Source organism: Eptesicus fuscus, chromosome 7 (assembly GCF_027574615.1).
Source record: "Eptesicus fuscus isolate TK198812 chromosome 7, DD_ASM_mEF_20220401, whole genome shotgun sequence".
Lineage (NCBI taxonomy): Eukaryota > Metazoa > Chordata > Mammalia > Chiroptera > Vespertilionidae > Eptesicus > Eptesicus fuscus.
In genome coordinates, this window is record NC_072479.1 from 4,218,862 (window position 1) to 4,238,332 (window position 19,471).

At 40.5% G+C, this 19,471-nt stretch overlaps 1 protein-coding gene across 2 annotated transcripts in view; it reads left to right on the forward strand.

Moving 5' to 3' along the window:
* Window positions 1-19,471, forward strand: part of XPO4 (exportin 4) — a 143,365-nt gene that overhangs the window by 94,473 nt on the left and 29,421 nt on the right. The window lies entirely within an intron of this gene.

The following is a 19,471-nucleotide window of genomic DNA, read 5'->3' on the forward strand; positions in this document are numbered from 1 at the left end:
ATTGGTTTATAATTTTACCAATGCTGACTTGTCATTTCTTATTTTTTCAATCTGCTGCACCAGTCGTAGCACAGAACCATTGTTTACCTTTTACAGGCTTCTGGCACATGAAGAGAATAGTAGATTTAGAATAAAGCCAGTTTACTAACATAACTATTGTTCCATATGGCATTAGAAACATAACCAGATATAATGGGTTAGGGGTTCAAAAGAAACACTACAATGAAGTAGAGAAAGGGGATCTTTCTACCCAAGTAACCCAGGGGAATTCCTGCGATGTTACACAAGTGGGAGTGCTGCTGATTAATTCACTTCCATAAATATGTCCCGAATAACTACCATGTGCCTGGCATGCTGTTTAATTCATATGTATTCTTTAGTATTAAGAATTTGGGAATTTGTTATGCATTTCCAAAAGGAAGACAGTATGTTAATCTAGGAATGCATCATTTAAAAAAACTCTTTTGTCAATCACAACTCGAACTCATGGTGTTTTTGTGGGGTGGATTATTTTTAAGTAATCTATCTATAGGACTCATTGAACAGCTGCACTGTTTGTCCACTAAATCAATTTCTTCTGGGGGATTTCAGAAACCAGGAATACTGTCAGCTGCACAGGTACTTTGAAGTTTAAATAAGAATCACGAGAGAAGGAATTAATTTTATATTATATTTGACATTCAAAGACTTCTAAATTTTTACTTTTGTAAAATGGAGAGTTTTACTTGTGTCATTACTACTACATTTCTCCAAATTGCCATATTTGCCTTAAATGATAATACTACCCTAGGAAAAGAATCTCAGTACTTACATGATGAATAGCAGCATGCACCAGTACAGCTCTTCTGGTCTCCATTCCTGCGTAATCCTGTCTCATGAATGTTTTGCTCTGTGCATTACATGTGTAATTTGACCTGTCATTGAGCTTTGGGTGTTGTGCCAAAGCCTGTAAATGCTCAACTGGCTGTGAAATGTTTCACTTATATAAGGGAAAAACTTTATATAAAAATTCCAAGAATAATAAAATGAGCAACTGTGTACCAACCATCCAGATTAAGAAATAGTATATTGATAAAACCTGGAGTATTTAACCCCTTCTGTTACTGTCAGCACATTTTTTTGTTGCATAAGCTATTTCTGCCAAATGATTTTTTTCATTGTATTTGCAAATGAACACTGTGAGTAAACTTTCTGCCAGTGTTCTTGGGACTTTTTCTCCATTCTCTGTGAGTTCTGTTGTGTTTTCATTCCCAAATCCTTGTTAAGAGCAGTATGGCAGCAGCAGCCTCCAGCTGGAAATTGGAATACAAAGTCTAAGGTCATGGAACTTCTTAAAGGTGGTTATTTCTTAGAGTAAACTCTTCCTTGTGAAAATTAATCACCCATTCCCATCTTACTGCTTTTTTTAAAATGTCTATGACTCAAAGCTTTTAAAAACTAAGTCATGTAATTTATGTTTACATAAGAAGACATTACTAATGATCAAAGATAGAGCTTTCCAATTTCATAGAAAACTTTGGAAGTTGTTATTTGGTTGTTTTCTAGTTGTAGAGAAAAATCTAATGGGGGATGGCTTATACCAAAAACCTGCTAATAACTGTAGTACTATAGTGGTTAGGAATACTTTTGGAGTTTGCAGCATAGCAATTGGATTTAGACCTACTCTACATGGGATTTATCTTCTATACAAGACTTACCTTGTACATTTCTGCTGTATCTGATATTAGGTATACACACACACTATGCTTTTTACAGCAGTTTTGGATTCACAGCAAAACTGAGGAAAACACAGAATTCCCTTATATACCTGCCAACACACACAGCTTTCTCATATCAACATCCCCTACCAGATAGTACATTTATTAAAGTTGATGAACCAGCATTATCATGTCCATATTACTCAAAGTCCACAGTTCACACTAGGGCTCAGCTCACTCTTGGTGTTGCACATTCTTTGGGTTTGAACAAATGTATAATGTTATGTAGACAGAGTAGTTTCACTGCCCTAAAAATCCTGTGCTCTGCCTATTTATCCTCCCACTTCACACCTGGCAACCACAGATATTTTTTCATTTTCCAGAACATTATATATCTGGAATCAAACAGTAATGCTAGATTCAGTTTCTGAAATTTAAAGTATAAAAGTGGAGCAATTTACATACTGAAAATTTTCTTTTCAAAGCTATGTTTGGCAGCATCTTCATAAATACAATTAATGATTTTTTATATATTCACATTGAAGGCAGACTTTTTTTTTTTTTTTAATGACCGAAGAGCTGTAGATTCACCCCTATACACTTCTAAGTTAATTATGGGCATTGAAATGTAAGTGCTGATATCATATTTAATCACCTTCCCCACCCTTCATTCCCAAATGGAGTAAAGTGTGGGGTCAAGTAGTCCCATCAGTTCTAAGCCCCTTTCCAGAGCCTTTCTGGCAGCAGGCCTGCCAGTACTTAGGGCATGAGCACACAGCGTCCACTTGGGACTCCTCCATCATCACCGTGCACGTGCCCAGGCTTGGCTGCTGGGGGTTGGCCAGGGGGGCCATGGAGCAGGGCCAGGTCTGTGAAAAGCACACGGTTAGGTTTCAGTCCTCCGTGATTAGACTGAAAGCTCTAGCTGCCAATTGTCGTTAACTACATTTCTCACACTTGCCTGATGAATTGCTTGTATTGGTGTTCAGATGGAGCCGGAAGGCTCTTTAGCAGGTTTTAGTTCTTATTTTAAATTACCATCCAGTGAATAGGGGCTCTTACATTCTCCTGTGGCTTTCTTTGTCTTATATTAGGGCTTTATAAGAGGGATTGTTGAACTCTCTGACAACAAAAAAAAGGCTTTTATATTTTGTACTTTTCTGAATGTGAATAAGTAAACTACAATACCATGCATGATATATATACTGAAGAACAATGAAGGTAGTTCTTGGAAAATGCCCTACTTCTTCCTTGAGACAGGGGAAGTCAAAGGATGCTACTCCCTAAGTTCCTCTTAAGATGGGTTACCAGTCTGTTTATTTTGGCAAGAGAAACTGTTAAGACTTAACAAATGATATCTGCAAAGCACATGCTTTGTGAAGTATATAAACAGGCCGCAGATGTTTCTGTGGGAAGAAACGATCTTATTCATCTTCATGTTCCACATGCTTAGCTCTTAGCATTCAATAACTGTTTGTTCAGGAATAAAACCACCTTCTTCTGCTGCTAATAACAAATTGAGCATTGTGTTGGCCTTTATAACATTGTGTTTGATCATTATATATTCTTTCTTTAGACCTCAAAACCATGATAGGTGATTTTATTATGTCATATTTGATACAGAAAAAGTAAAACATAGTTTCTGAAATGTTATAAATTGACCATGAGTGAATCCACAACCCAGTGCAAGAATGTTACCTGTACCACAGTTGATGTTACTAGTGAATCCTTCCCATCAAAAAAAAGTTTTTTTGAAATTGATTTTAGAGCCCTAGCCGGTTTGGCTCAGTGGATAGAGTGTCGGCCTTTGGACTGAAAGGTCCTAGGTTCAATTCCAATCTAGAGCACGTACCTCAGTTGCAGACTTAATCACTGGCCCTGGTTGGGACATGTCATGTGCATGAGACAACCAATTGATGTGTCCCTCTCACATTGATGTTTCTCTTTCTCTGTCTCTCCCTCTTCCACTCTCTCTAAACATCAGTGGAAAATATCCTCAGGTGAGGATTAACAAAAATAAAAAAAATTATTTTACAGAGAGAGGAAGGGAGAGTGAGACTGAGAGAAGCATCAATGTGAGCAAAAAAAATCAACTGCTTGCCTCTCATACACATCCCAACAGGGGACCAAATCCACAACCTGGTTGTGTGCCCTAATCGGGAATCGAACTGACAAACTTTCAGTGCAACAGGGCAATGCTCAACCAATAGAGCCATACTGGCCAGGATGAGCCCCTCCCACTGACAGTACAGTTTCCATATACCTTTACCAACTTACCCTAATATTACCATGTCTTCACCATCACAGTTCTTACCAAACTTGCAAATACTGTATAAAACATGGTTTGGAGCAGTGTTCTCCAACCGGTGGTCTGCGGATGGTCCGCGAGGGCTGAAAAGTTGGCAACCACTGGTCTGGAGGATATGGACATCTTTTCAGGTTCCATTTTTCAGTCTACCACAGTCTGCCTTTTGGCCCCTGAATATTCACATCTGTCCATGCAAAACACATTCATCCTATCCCAACATTCTCCAAAGTCTCAACCCATTGAAGCATCATGTTAAGCCAAGATCTCAGCTAAATATTATGATGGCGGCATAGGTAAACACCTGAACTTGCTGCCTCACACAACCACTTCAAAACTACAACTAAAAGACAAAGCGAGTATCATAAAGAACCATGGGAAGGAAAAAGAAAAGCACACTGAGACGCGGAGGAGGTGTGGAGGTCCAGAAGTGAAGTGCAGAGGTACGGAGGCGCGCGTGCAGAAGGGGGTGACAACTGGGTACATTGTTGTCTTTTTCATTCGGGAGGGAGGTACAAGCTCCCGACTGCTCTGAACTCCAGTTCCGGGTGAGATGCTGGGGACCCAGACTCATACAGGGAGAAACTGGACTGTCTGGCATCGGGCGGAACTCGAGGGCGGCTTTCTCTCAGAGGTGCTCGCAGCGATCATTGTTCTTGCACTGTGCTGTGGGACACAGAGACACAGGACCTCTTCCAGGCAGGGCTGACGGTCAGCCATTGCTGTTTGCTCCACCCTGGTGACTCCCTGAGACCCCGCCCCACCCAATTTACAACCCTACCCAAGCTGTGCACAGAGGCTTTTGCATATGAATGGCCTGGCCCTTTGCAATCTGAAAAATAACATACTGCAGCTGGGTCAAAGAGCCCCAGAGCCTCCAAAAGAAGACCCAAGGCTTAACAGCAGCTTTCATTGCTTCACAGCTGGGTCTCATCTGGGCACCTCCAAACCCCAAACAAAGAGAAGGAATCTGCAGCTCTCTCTGTAGCTCCTGCTGGGTGGCCTCTCTCCTTGGAGATTCAAGAGCCAGTGTACCCAGTGGTCAGAGAGAGACCATTCAGACTACAACTCTTCAGATCCATAAGAGACACACTCAGGGGGCAGACTCAGTGAGCGCCAAAGCCCTACTGAAGCAAGTCTTGCCCCATAAGGGTGTCTCTAGCACAGAAGTTCTCCCATCATAGACACAACTGATCCTCACAGCCAATTGGCCTGGAGATCCATTCCTCCCAGTGATACCAACAACAATCAAGGCTTAACTACAACAAGACTGTGCACATAGCCCACAAAGGGCTGCACCAAGAGTGTCCACCTCAGGTAATTAGGGAGGCTGAGCCACTGGGCCCTATAGGACACCTAGCACACACAGCCACACTTATCAACACAGGGAAGCAGCCAAAATGCGGAGACAAAGAAACAGTTCACAAATGACAGAAGTGGAGGAAAGCAAACGACTGGATATAGAGTTCAAAACCACGGTTATAAGGTTTTTCAAGAATCTTCTAGAAACCACCGATAAATTTAGCGAGACCCTCAAGGATATGAAAAGGGACCAACTAGAAATGAAGCATACACTGACTGAAATAAAGAATAATATACAGAGATCCAACAGCAGACTAGAGGATCCCAAGAATGAAGTCAAAGATTTGAAATACAAAGAAGCAAAAAACACCCTACCAGAAAAGAAAAAAGAATCCAAAAATATGAAGATAGTGTAAGGAGCCTCTGGGACAACTTCAAGTGTACCAACATCCGAATTATGGGGGTGCCAGAAGAAGAGAGAGCAAGATATTGAAAACCTATTTGAAGAAATAATGACTGAAAACTTCCCCCACCTGGTGAAAGAAATAGACTTACAAGTCCAGGAAGCATAGAGAACCCCAAACAAAAGGAATCCAAAGAGGACCACACCAAGACACATCATAATTAAAATGCCAAGAGCAAAAGACAAAGAGAGAATCTTAAAAGCAGCAAGAGAAAAACAGTTACCTACAAGGGAGCACCCATACGACTGTCAGCTGATTTCTCAACAGAAACTATGCAGGCCAGAAGGGAGTGGCAAGAAATATTCAAAGTGATGAATAGCAAGAACCCACAACCAAGATTACTCTACCCAGCAAAGCTATCATTCAGAATTGAAGGTCAGATAAAGAGCTTCACAGATAAGAAAAAGCTAAAGGAATTCATCACCATCAAACAAGTATTATATAAAATGCTGAAGGGCATTATTTTAGAAGAGGAAGGAGAAGAAAAAGGTAAAGACAAAAATTATGAACAACAAAGTGGCAACAAATACATATCTACCAACAAGTCCATCTAAAAATAAGCGAATAGAGAGAGAGAGAGAGAGAGAGAGAGAGAGAGAGAGAGAATATGTCACATTTTCTTTATCCATTCATCCAATGGTGGACAATTAGGTTGTTTCCATGGCTGGCCATCCTATATTATAAAAGGGTAATAGCAAATTGACCCTAATGGCGGAATGACCAATCGCTATGACACACACTGACCACCAGGGGGCAGACGCTCAACACAGGAACTGCCCCCTGGTGGTCAGTGTGCTCCCACAGGGGGAGCTCCACTCAACTACAAGCCATGTTGATGGCTGCGAGCACAGTGGCAGTGGCGGGAGCCTCTCCTCACCCCTTGGCAGCACTAAGGATGTCGGACTGCGGCTTAGGCCAGCTCCCCACAGGGAGACCTAAACCATCAGTTGTACATCTCCTGGGGGCTCCCGGGCTGCCAGAGGGATATCTGACTGCTAGCGTAGGCCTGATCCCCCGGGGAGTGGGCCTCCGTCGGCAGGTGGACATCCCCCGAGAGTTCCCAGACAGGGAGAGGGTGCAGGCTGGGCTGACAGGATCCCCCCCTCCCACCCTGCTGAGTACACGAATTTTCATGCACCGGGCTTTCAGTTGTAAATAATGCTGCAATGAACATGTTGGGGGAGGGCATATATTTTTTCAAATACTGTTTTTGGTTTTTTTGGATAAATACCTAGAAGTGGACTTGCTGCATCAGATGGTAGTTCTATTTTTATTTTCTTAAGGTACCTTTCTTTATACTGTTTTCCATATTGGTGAAATCCCCAGTCGGGACCCGGGATCAAACCTGCAACCCAGGTACATTCCCATCAACAGTACTGGGGCTATTTGGGTTCCCTTTTCAGCACCTCCTCACCAACACTTGTTGTTTATTGTCTTTTTGATAATAGCAGTTCTATTAGATATGAAGTGATAGCTGCTGATTTTGATGATAAGTGACAAGCATTCTTTAATGTGCCGGTTGGCCATTTGTAGGTCTTTTATGGAAAACTTTAGGTTCTCTGTGCAGTTTTAACTCAGATTTTTCTTTCTTTTCTTTTTTTCTTTTTTTTTTTTTTGCTATTGAGTTATGAGCTTTTTATTTATTTTGAATATTAGCTTTATATCAGATAGATGAATTGAGAATATAAGAAACATTTTTTCTCATTTGTTAGGTTGTCTTTTCTGTTGATGCTTTCCTTTGCTGTGCAGAAACTTTGACATAGTCCCATTTGTTTATTTTTACTTTTGTTGCCTTTGCTTTTGATATTTATCCTTACTTTTTTGAAGGGTAACACATGTTTGTAGATGATTGGTCTGTTTTTACCAGTAGAATTTTGGTAATCCAATAGAGTTCCTTTATTTCATCTCTCTCTCACCCTTTTAGATCAAGTTGTCAGTGTTTCTGCTGATATAACATTCTCAGAAACCTCGTGGGTTTCCTGTGTATGTATGTCTTGGGGATTCTTATCATTAGACAAGAGGATCCTCCATAGATCTCTCCTATTCTCATGTCTCTTCCAAGTTTCTGTTTAGATGGTTGGTTCAAGGGATCCTTGAGTTATATGTGTAATCTCTTCAGCACTACTCTTGGCTTTCTCTCCACAGCAATGCTTTCTTAAAATTAACCTTCTCTATTTTAGCATTCCTCTTTGTTTTGTTTTGTAATGTAAATTAGCTGGGAATTTCTCAAATCATCAAGTCTTGGTTTCTTTAAACATTTCACGCATCAAAATAGCTTTTCTCTTAGATTTTACTATAAGCAACAAGAAGAAACCAGGCTCCACTTTCTTTTCTTTTTTAAAAAATTTAAATACATTTTATTGATTTTTTACAGAGAGAAGGTAGAGGGATAGAGAGTTAGAAACATTGATGAGAGAGAAACATTGATCGGCTGCCTCCTGCACACCCCCTCCTGGGGATGTCCCCGTAACCAAGGTACATGTCCTTGACCAGAATCGAACCTGGGACCCTTCAGTCCACAGGCCGACACTCGATTCACTCAGCCAAACCAGTTAGGGCTCCACTTTCAATATGGTTCTTAGAAATTGTGCTAGCTAAATATCCAAGTTCATCACTAATAAATTATACTTTTCACACAACTGTAGGATATAATTCAGTTAACTTTTTTTTGACATTTTTAAAAAAGGATTGTCTTTCCTCCAGTTTCCAATAATGCTCCTCATTTCCTGGCCGGGGCCCAGATCAGGGCTCATGCAGGAGGAAACCAATCAAAGTGTTCCTCTCACTTTGATGTTTCTGTCTTTCCCTTGCTCTTTCACATTCTCTAAAAGTCATTGGAAACATATCCTCAGGTGAGGATAAAAAAGAAAGAAAGAAATGCATATCCTATGAAAGACACATCTTGAAAATGCCTAAAGAAAGTAGTCATTTTTTCTTGGTGAAGGGACTGGAGTTGTGTTGATGAAAACACCTTGGTGGCTGCAGTGACTGGCAGTGGCTGAAGCAGCAGGGTGATGGGGCTGGTGCCTTCCCCGACCAGCCCGGTTGCGTCCCACAAAGGGAGGCCAGACTGCGGCTTAGGCCCGCTTCCCGTGGGGATCGGGCCTTAGCCATCAGTAGGACATCCCCTGAGGGCTCCCAGTATGTGAGAGGGGGAAGGTTAGGCTGAGGGACCCCCTCCACCCCCAGTGCATGAATTTCATGCACCGGGCCCTAGTCTATACTAATAAAAGCCTAGTACATGCACCATCACGTGATGCCCTCACGTCATCACAAGATAGCCACCACAAGATGGCTGGCAGGGGAGGGCAGTTGTGGGTGATCAGGCCAGCAGGGGAGGGCAGTTGGGGGTGAACAGGCCAGCAGAGGAGGGCAGTTGGGGGCGACCAGGCTGGTGAGGGGGCAATTAGGGGTGACCAGACTGGCAGAGGGGGGCAGTTGGGGGTGACCAGTTGGTTACCAGGCTGGCAGGGGGGCGGGCAGTTAGGGACGACGAGGCTGGCAGAGGGGGGCAGTTGCGGGCAATCGGGCCGGCAGGGGAGGGCATTTGGGGGCGATCAGGGTGTCAGGGGAGCAGTTAGGCGGCGATCAGGCTGGCAGGCAGAAGCGGTTAGGGGCAATCAATCAGGCAGGCAGGCAGGCAGGTGAGCGATTAGGAGCCAGCAGTCCCAGATTGTGAGAGGGTGCAGGCCGGGCTGAGGGACACCCTTTCTCCCCCTCCCCCCCATGCATGAATTTCATGCACTGGGTCTCTAGTAAATACGTAAGTGGAACAACAAATCGATCTCTCTCTCACTAAATCAATCAAAAATAATCTTAATGCCGTGTGCCTTTCATGACTACCACTTTAGAATTTAATTTTGAATATGGTATCAAGATTTAATTTAATTTTTATATGGCTAATTAAGTATTTTGAGCTATCCTTTATCAAAATTGGAAACAGGTTTTTAAAAACATGAATAGGAGAGATCTTTGGAGGACCCTCTGGTCTACTGACAAGAATCCCCAAGACATACACAGGAGACCCCTAAGATTTTTTTCAGCAACATTCATTCGTTCATTTCTGTTCTATTCCCACCCTCTCCCCAGTTTTTTTAAAATATATTTTTATTGATTTCAGAGAGGAAAGGAGAGGGAGAGAGAGACAGAAACATCAATGATGAGAGAGAATCATTGATTGGCTGCTTTCTGCATGCCCCCCACTGGGGATTGAGCCCGCAACCCAGGCATGTGCCCTTAACCGGATTTGAACCCGGGACCCTTTGGTCCACAGGCAATGCTATCCACTGAGCCAAACCAGCTAGGCCAGCAGGGGAGGGCTGTTGGGTGCGACTGGACCGGGGTGGTGTGGGGTGGACAATTGGGAGCAACCAGGCCAGCAATTTTATTGACATGCATCATTCTGTAAGTTTAAGGTATACAAACTGATGGCTTGATATATATTGTGTAATGATAACCACAATAGGTTCAGCTAACATCCATCATTTCATATAGATACAATAAAGAGAAAAGGAAAAAAAAGGTCCTTGTGGTGTGAGAATTCTTAGTATTATCTACTCTCTTAACAGCTTTCATAGCACACAGGTATATTAACTATAGTCATCAAGTTGTACATCACATCCCTGACACTTATTAATCTTATAACTGTAAGCTTGGACCTTTGGACCCCCTTCCTCTAGCTCCCCAGCGATGGTAATCACAGATCCACAAGTCTGATCTCTGTGAGTCTGGTGGTGGTGTTTTTTCCCCCACATGTGAGATCCTATGGTATTTGTCTTTCTCTGCCTGACTTATTTCATTTAGCATAATGTCTTCAAGGTCCATCCATGATGTCAAAATGGTATGATGGCCTCCTTTTTTATGGCTGAGTAATAGTCTATTGTTCGTATGTATGTAAAAAATTTATTTATTAGTCCATTGATGGACACTGAGGTTGTTGCCATATCTAGACTATTATAAATAATGCTGCTGTGAACATGGATGTACAGATATCTCTGTGAGATAATGTTTTTGTTTCCTTTGGATATATTTCCAGAAGTGGAACTTCTGGATTGAATGTTAGTTCTTTTCTTTTTTCTTTTTCTTTTCCAATAAATCTTTATTGTTCAGATTATTATAGTTGTTCCTCCTTTTTTCCCCCCATAGCTCCCCTCCACCTGATTCCCATCCCACCCCATGCCCTTACCCCGCCCCCCACTGTCCTCGTCCATAGGTGTAAGATCTTTGTCCAAACTCTTCCCGCACCCCCCCCACCCCCTTCCTCCCAAGAATTGTCAGTCCACTCCCTTTCTATGCCCCTGATTCTATTATATTCACCAGTTTATTCTGTTCTTCAGATTTTTTTATTCACCTGATTTTTAGATTCACTTGTTGATAGATATGTATTTGTTGTCACTTTGTTGTTCATAATTTTTATCTTTACCTTTTTTTCCCTCTTCTTAGAGAATACCCTTCAGCATTTCATAAAATACTGGTTTGGTGGTGATGAACTCCTTTAGTTTTTTTCTTGTCTGTGAAGCTCTTTATCTGACCTTCAATTCTGAATAACTTTGCTGGGTTGAGTAATCTTTGTTGTAGGTTCTTGCTATTCATTACTTTGTAAATTTCTTGCACCTCCCGTCTGGCCTGCATAGTTTCTGTTGAGAAATCAGCTGACAGTCTTATGGGTGCTCCCTTGTAGGTAACTAACTGTTTTTCTCTTGCTGCTTTTAATATTCTCTCTCTGTCTTTTGCCCTTGGCATTTTAATTATGTGTCTTGGTGTGTTCCTATTTAGATTCCTCTTGTTTGGGGTTCTCTGCGCTTCCCGGAATTGTAAGTCTATTTCTTTCACCAATATGGGGAAGTTTTCTGTCATTATTTCTTAAAATAGGTTTTCAGTATCTTGCTCTCTCTTTCTGGCACCCCCATAATTCAGATGTTGGTACGCTTGAAGTTGACCCAGAGGCTCCTAACACTACCTTCATACTTTTGGATTCTTTTTTCATTTTGCTTTTCTGGTAGGGTGTTTTTTGCTTCTTCATATTTCAAATCTTTGACTTGATTCTTGGGGTCCTTTAGTCCTCTAGTCTGCTGTTGGATCTCTGTATATTATTCTTTTTTTCAGTCAGTGTATGCTTAATTTCTGATTGGTCCTTTTTCATATCCTTGAGAGTCTCACTAAATTTTTCGGAGGTTTCTAGAAGATTCTTGAGTAACCTTATAACTATGGTTTTGAACTCTATATCCAGTCTATTGCTTTCATCCATTTCTTTCATTTGTGACTTGTTTCTTTGTCTCTGCATATTGGCTGCTTCCCTGTGTTTGTTTCTATGTACTGAGTAGCTGCTAAGTCTCCTTGAGTTGATAGAGTGACCTTGTGTGGTTGGTGTCCTATAGGGCCCAGTGGCTCAGCCTCCCCAGTCACCTGAGGTGGACACTCTTGGTGCACCTCTTTGTGGGCTGTTTTCACAGTTTTGTTTTTGTTAACCCTTGATTGCTGTTGGTATCATTGGGAGGAATTGACCTCCAGGCCAGTTCTCCGTGATGACCAGCTGTGTTTACACTGGAAGATCTGTTGGGGCAGGACTTGCTTCAGTGGGGCTTTGGTGCTCACTGAGTCTGCTTCTTGAGTGTGTTGCTTATGGATGTGAAGAGTTGTAATCCAATATGGTCTCACTCTGACCACTGGGTACACTGGCTCTTGAATCTCCAAGGAGGTGCAAGGTCAGCCACTGTCTGGGGCCGCCCAGCAGGAGCTACAGAGACATCTGCAGATTCCTCCTCTTTGTATGGGGTTTGGAAGTTCCCAGACGAGGCCCAGCTGTGAAGCAAGGCCACTGCTGCTGCCAGGTAGTGGGCCTTCTTTTGGAAGCTCTGGGGCTCTCTGACCCAGCTGCAGTTTGTTTAGGCGAAAGAACAGTCCATTCATATGCAAAAGCCTCTGCACACAGCTTGGGTGTGGTTGTAAATTGGGTTGGGCTGGATCTCTGGGAATCACCAGGGCCTAGCAAATAGCAATGGCTGCCCTGAACCGGAGAAGCCCCTGGTTCTTCACATCCCGTGTGTAGGAACAATGATCGCGCGCGAGCACCTCTAAGAATAAGCCGCTTTTGCCTTCCTGTCCCGATGCCAGACAGTCCAGTTTCTCCCTGTGTGTGCCTGGGTTCCCCAGAGTGTCACCCAGAACTGGAGTTCAGAGCAAGCGGGAGCTTGTATCTCCCTCCCACTTTAAAAAGCAGCACATCCAGATGCTAGCACTTTTCGTGCCTCCGCACCTCTTACTGGTCTCAATGAGCTTTCTTTACTTCTCTGATTGTGGAATTTCCACTCAGCCAGCTTTCCCGCGGTTCTGGGTGGTAGTTGTACTGTCGTTTAGTTGTGTGTGTTTTTTAAAAATATATTTTATTGATTTTTTTTTACAGAGAGGAAGGGAGAAGGATAGAGAGTCAGAAACATTGGTGAGAGAGAAACACCAATCAGCTGCCTCCTGCACACCTCCCACTGGGGATGTGCCCGCAATCAAGGTACATGCCCTTGACCGGAATCGAACCCGGGACCTTTCAGTCTGCAGGCTGATGCTCTATCCACTGAGCCAAACTGGCTAGGGCCGTTTAGTTGTGTTTTTGATGTGGTTGTGAGAGGCAGCAAGTATAGGTGATTACCTATGCCACCATCTTGGTTTCTCTCCTCACTGACACTTCTCCTTTTATTAATTTTTTGAGGAGTTTCCATTCTGGTTTCCATACTGGTTGATTCATTTACATTCCCACTAACAGTGCACATGCTCCATATCCTCACCAGTACTTGTTATTTCTTATCTATTTGATGATAGCCATTCCAACATGAGTGAGGGGACCTCTCATTATGACTTTGATTTTCATTTCCCTGATGATTGGCGATGGTGAGCCCCTTTTTTATGTACCTGCTGGCCACTTGTACTAGTATGTCTTCTTTGGATCTGAACCCATATCAGATATGTGGTTTGCAAATATTTTTTTCTCATTTGTAGGTTGTCTTTTCACTTTTTGTTTGTTTGTTTTTTGCTGCCAGCAACCTGTATTGAATAGCCCTTCATTTCTCAATGATTTTTTGGACTACTACTGTTGTATGTCTAGTTTTCACATATAAATGGGTTTTTCTTGATTGGTCATTTTGTCTTTCTGCACGTGTATTTTGCTTTGTTCTGAGGGGATGTCTGGATATGGTAGGACAGATGTTATTTTTTCCCTCTCTCTGTTCATCCTCCAATTCTTCAGAAGAGTCTTGGATGTATTTGCTTTTTATTCTTTCATATAAATCTTCTGTTTGTCAAGTTGGGTTATAGGGAACTTTTAATGAAGAATGGACATCACTACTATATCAGCTCTATCCATAAATGTGGTGTTTTCTATACTAATTTAGTTCTAATTAATTGTCTTCCAATAAATGAACAACTTTTTATTTAGTACCTTATATTTTTGTTGCTATTATATCTTTTTTAAACCTGACTTTTCAGGTTGTTCCTGGCATTGAGAAATGCATGCAGTTGGTATTTCTATATTGGTCTTATATATACTAAATTTAAAATTGTTACTGATTCTCATAATTTGTCTTTAGTCATTTTAGTTTTCTATGGACAATTATATCTTCTGTAAATAATGACAATTTTGCTTCTTTACAGTCTTCACAGTTTGTATTTCTTATACAATGTTGAATACTGAAGACATTTTTTTCTAGCTTATCATTAGGAATAGTGTTTTTTAATAGGTTTTTGAGCTATCCTTTATCAGAATTGCTAATAGGTTTTTAAAAACACGAATGAGCATTGGATATTATTAAATGTATTTATGCTTAATCTGGTAATGTGATACCTTGCTCTTACAAATTTTTCCAACATTAAAATTACCCTTTATTTCTGAATTAAACACAACTTGATGACCATGTATCATGGCACCTCATGAACTGCTAATGTGTTTTGTATCTGTTGTACCAGCTGCACAGATCACTCTCCAGCGTGTCTTCTTTTTCTGTTCGCTTAAAATCAGTTTGTGTAAGATTAGATAGTTTTTGCTTTTTTTTGTTTTGGCTAGTTGACTAGCTCTCACCTAGAAATCAACTGAGCTGGTATTTTGAGGGGGAGGGAGGGATTTAAACTAAAATTTATGGTGGCATTTAAACTAAGTAAAAATTATGCAAGTATCAGTTTTTCTCCAAAAAACAAGTCACACGTTTTTTAGGACTGTGTCTGTTTCTTGCAGGCTAAGTTTTTATTTTTACTTTTTTCTTCACGTTTATAATTACAATTTTGTTACTAAGATCACTTCAGATTGCAGTTTTAATGTTGTGAAATGTATGTTCATTGGTAAAAGTAGTTCAAATAGTGCATAAAATTAAAACAAAAAATTTCATCACTTTACATTTTCTTGTTATCTCTTTAATCATACACACAGTTATATAATACCTTTCCTCCCCTGATTATGGACATTCAATACTTAATTCATTATGTTTTAATTTTTTTTTTGAAAAGGCAAAAAATTAGAAGTAAACCAAATCATTTGTAGTTTCCCCTTTTGAAACTTGTTATATTAATGATTTTATGTTACCCCACTGCCCCATATTTTACAGGATACTGATTAGACTTTAATAAAAATAACATAATTATGTTTATTTATATTATGATGAGCTTTTCTTATGTCAGCAATTGGTGTTAGAAATTTTGATTTTTAATGTAAAAAATTAGGGGAATGGTTCAATGAATTTATTTGCGCTGTTTTAAGTAATGCTTCAGCAAATATCCTGTTAGTAAACATTCTTAAGTCAGTTTCCTTTTCAATTAATCTTTCAACTGTTGTTTCACTAAAGGCCACTCTTCACAGCTAATGTGCATGAATCAGGCAGATTTTAGAAGAGTGAATAGGTCAGAGAGAAAGACAAAGGGTAGTGAGCATAACAGTTGAAACTTTAGGAATGATTTTATTTTTTTCATAACTCTTTGTTTCATACAAGATTTCTGTTGGCTTATAAAAAGTACATTTAAAATGAAATAATTACTTAAAACTTGCAAAAGGCCATCAGAATTAAACAAGAGTAGAAAGTCAAGACGAGAGAAAAAGAGCAATCTACACTAATAAAAGAGTAAGATGCAAATTGACCATACCTTCACAACACCGGCCAGCCAATCCGGAGTGAGCATGCAAATGAACCCAACAAAGATGGCAGGTTAATTTGCATACACAGGTGCCAAGCGGCGGGGTGGGTGTGGCGGGGCGCTTGCGTCATCACCATGGCGACAACACAGGTGTTTGGCACTGCCCCAGCCCCTCCGGGCCTCTGGGCAGTGTGGAAAGGCAGCTCCAGGCCAGAGGGGCCAGAGTGAAAGCGGTGCCGGCAGCCAGGGGAAGGAAAGCCCATTCCTGCACGAATCTTCGTGCATCGGGTCTCTAGTCTTGATGTATAAACTATAATCTTATCTGTATGTAATAAATTTGACTTTTTAGATTTTTTTAATGATAGGATTTTTTCTCTTCATCTTTTTTTTAATATATACACATATATGTGTGTGTGTGTGTGTGTGTGTGTGTGTGTGTGTGAGTGTGTATACATATATATATTTCAGAGGGAGAGGGAGAGAGAGATAGAAACATCAATGATGAGAGAGAATCACCCATCAGCTGCCTCCTGCATGCCCTCTGTTGGGGATCGAGCCTGCAAACTGGGCACGTGTCCGTGACTGGAATCAAACCTGGGACCTTTCAGTTCACAGGCTGACTTTCTATCCGCTGAGCCAAACCAGGTAGGCCATTTTTTCTCAATTTAAGTAAAAAAAACAAAATCGTTTGCTAAGCTTTAATTAGGAGACAATGAATGGAATCCTCAATTTCATGACCATAGATGATGCCTGAACAGATTTTTACATTCTTTAACTCTCCGTATACTGCAAGGCTTGTTTTTAGTTTCTTTTTTTAACAGTTCTATCTATTTTAAATATTGATTTTTTTTTTTTCCATGACTCTTCTTTCTTGGAGCCTTTGGGACAAAAAGAGCATTTACTATCTTTCAATTGCCTTATGGATATATCATATTCTTCCCTAGGTCTAAAATATATTATGGGTCTTAGTGATCTGATTTCTCCTGGATCTTGAAATATTTGGCTGTTTTATTACGTCAGGAAGTATTTCACCATTACTCATCAATTCCAAGCTATAATTTTTAAGAAGTCTAAAATAATAAGAAGTAAAAGAATGATGAAGCCCTAGCCGGTTTGGCACACTGGATAGAGCGTCGGCCTGGGGACTGAAGGGTCCCAGGTGCGATTCCGGTCAGGGCATGTACCTTGGTTGCAGGCACATCCCCAATGGGGGGTGTGCAGGAGGCAGCTGATCAATGCTTCTTTCTCATCGATGTTTCTAACTCTAACCCTCTTCCTTCCTCTCTGTAAAGGATCAATAAAAATATATTTAAAAAAAAAAGAATGATGAAATCATCTACAAGGATGATTGTAGTGAACTCAGTCACTACAATGAAATAAACAGTTGCTATTCGTTATTTTCAGCTTTTGAACTACATTTTCCAAAGTATGGCATGACCTTTCAAGAAGCTATAAAGAAAGTCTGGAGATAATATCTTTTAAGTCTTTTTTTTTTTTTTTTTTTAGTTTCATTGAATTCCATCCTATGGAATTCAGAATTTTTCATTTTCTGCTCAGAGTAAAAGAAGAAATTTGCCAGAATAAGACATTTCACTGTGAGAAAAACAAATCAGAAGATGAATGTAAAGAGATAGAAGCACTGTGGGCTCTTTAATGAGGTGACGTTGATAGTATAAGTGAAATCTGAGTTCTAGCTGACTGTACCCTAAGTTATCACCAAGAATTCATAAGCAAACAGTATATTTCCAAAGCCAAAAAGAAAATATTGCATTCTCATAGCACATGGAAACTTCATTCAATATTTGGTGACAAGAATTTGGACTATCACATTTTATTTATTTATTTATTTATTTATTTATTTTCATTGTTTTAATCCTTACCCGAGGATATATTCCCCCCATCCCCGCCTCCCTGCAATTGATTTTTAGACAGCGTGGAAGGGAGGGGAGTGGGGAGAGAGAGACACACACACACATCGATTGGTTGCTTCCAACACAAGCCCGGACCATGGCTGGGGATTGAACCTGCAACCCAGGTATGTGCACTTGACTGGGAATTGAACCTGTGACCCTCTGGTGCACAGGCCTACACTCTAACCGTCATATTTTGCTAAAGGATGTTGACAGTGTTTATTTATTTTTTATATTTATGTAACAAAATCTACTTACTACTCTTTATAATTGGATTAGTGCTTATAGCAGTATGTACAGTGGTTGGAAGGAAACATGATATAGAAATGAAAAAATTGGTTTAATCGATCCTTTTCATTGTTATTTATATATCTTAATAAATATGTTATCGCATTTATGGACCCAAGAACTTGACTGTCCTTCAAGAAAATTGTAAGCTATCAAAGTTTTCAAAAGGGTAATGCATGTTGATGATACATGAGCAAAAAGAACCAGCAGTCAGTTAGAACCTATTAGAGACAAGTATAATTAATCCTCATATTTTTCAGATTCCATATTTGCAAATTATGAATCAACAATGTATATTAAATGTGTCTATCAACAAAAACTTAAAACAAGGTGATGTGTTGATTTGCTTACCTGTACCTGGTGAAAAATAGAAGGAACTCTTAATCCTGTGTTCACTAATTCAGAATTTGCAGCAAGCCTACCTAATAATAGACAAATATGCAAATTGACCGCACCTTCGCTATGCCCAAGCCATGCCTACCAGCCAAGCCACGCCTACCAACCAATCAGGACGAGTATGCAAATTACCCCAACATAGATGGCGGCTAATTTGCATATCAAGACAGCGTAGAAAGAAGCCAAGAGCTGCAGAAGGGAGCAAAGCTGCAGAGAAGCAAGCAAGCCAGGGGGAGGAAAAGGGAGGAGCGGAGGCGGGGCCGGGGGAGAAGGGAAAAGCAGGGGGGCTGGCGGAGAAGGCGGGCCGGGGGACAAGGGAGGAGAGCAGACAGGGTGGGGTAGAATGCAGCAGGAAACCCTATTGCAGGATTTTTCCTGCAACAGGAACGCTAGTTTTATAGATAATATACATACCACAAATAATAAGAATCGACTGTTTACAGGATGAATATGTTCCAGATACATTAAAAGAATGTTGTCCGTTTTCAGTATACAGCAAGTTCTCCAAAAATATTGTTTCATAAAATCAGCCTATAGTAAATCGGTTTTGTTGTACATGATTTCACTGAAAGTTGCAGAACCTACTGGTGACATACTGGTAAACTGTATGTACTTTCAAGGCCAGGAAAATATTGAATAAAAATTGGGTTTGCTATGTTTAAATTCTTATTAAAATTATCTAATGAAGTTCTTTTAACTTTCCCTTCATTCTTAAGTAAATTTTCACAAAATAACTTTAAAAATTTAAAAATTTTTGTAGGCTTATTTGACCCAGAAAATAACCATTTTTCTTTGTAGTCTGTGGGTTAATGAAAGCTGAAGGCACAGGAAATAATTCACTGGCAGCAGTTTACCTGATGCTTAGAGGTCATGAGCTAGTGGTAGTATTTGGTGGTACTGCTGAATCTGGAATACTTCCTGACGTAGATCTTCCAGCACTTTTCTTTTTTGATTTATTCACAAACTGATGAAAGTACTCTCTTAGGAAGGTTCCAGAGTTCT